Source organism: Aplysia californica, unplaced genomic scaffold (assembly GCF_000002075.1).
Source record: "Aplysia californica isolate F4 #8 unplaced genomic scaffold, AplCal3.0 scaffold00260, whole genome shotgun sequence".
NCBI classification, from domain to species: Eukaryota; Metazoa; Mollusca; class Gastropoda; order Aplysiida; family Aplysiidae; genus Aplysia; species Aplysia californica.
Genome location: NW_004797530.1, coordinates 175,352 through 176,506, shown reverse-complemented (window position 1 = coordinate 176,506; position 1,155 = coordinate 175,352).

Below are 1,155 nucleotides of genomic sequence, written 5' to 3'. Positions count from 1 at the left end.
CAATGTCTTATTCACATGTGGGCTAAAATGTAGTTTTTACTTCTTGTGACGGTTTATACTTTAAATCCACCCTGGCTGAAGCAGTCTTTTAGGCAACTGAAGTGTTGGAAAATAAGGTCCTTCTTGTAAAAGTAACTTGTAATCCACCAGAACAAAAAATAAAGTAAAATAAACCTATAACTGTTGCTAGTCTACACAGCAACTTAAATCAGGTGAGATCAGCCTACACTTTCGGGGTGCTGCTCACCTGAAAAAGGCAATTTGGAAACACAAATTTCTAATGAACAGTCTACTCTTCTCTATTTTGATTAAAGTGAAAAAGAAAAACAAACGAACACATTAATACAATACTAGCTCAAAGCACAATCTAGCTACACATTGGCTTTGAGAAACAGTCCATGAGTTTCATATCATTCGTCACGGTAACGTGCTGGCTTAACGATAGCTCTGCCGCTTCTGCTGACTTGCGGTGCTGCCACTGCAGTTGTAGATGTCGCCTGCTGATTCTGCATTTGTGACATCACTGGCTCCATGGACAAGTGCGATGATGGAGATGGTGGAGGCTGCTCTGGAGGGCCTCCACTGTTACTCCCAGGATTTGGAGGTAGGACTGGATCAGCATGCCTAGAAATCGGAGACTGGTAGACCTCCGAGGACTCCGACGCTTGAAACTGGATGTACGGCGACCTCAGACTGTCGCCTCCCTCTGGTCGGCGCAGAAGATGGCGCCGATTCCGCCTCAGCACGCCGCCTGCTGTCGTTTTTACTAGGTAAGACCTAGGTGCACATTGCTTTACAACCTTGGCTGGCTGCTTCCAACCCTGTTGTCCGTCCAGTTTGATAAAAACCGGATCACCTGGTCTAAGCTCAGACAAGGCCCGAGCTCCGAAGTGTCTGTCATGGTAGGACTTTTGTTTCTGCTTGTAGACTCTGTCCTTTTCGCGCAGCACATGCATGTTGACTGCGCGAGGCTGTAAGACTGTGGGAAGTGTTGGGAGTGTCGTCTTCATTTTCCTCCCCATCGCTAGCTCTGCCGGGCTAGCCCCCCAGTCCTGGTATTGGCGTAGCTCTGTACGTCAACAATGCCAGAGCGTAGTCTTCTTGCCTTAACAGGCGCTTGGACAGTTTGACTCTGCACTCTGCCGCTCCGTTCCC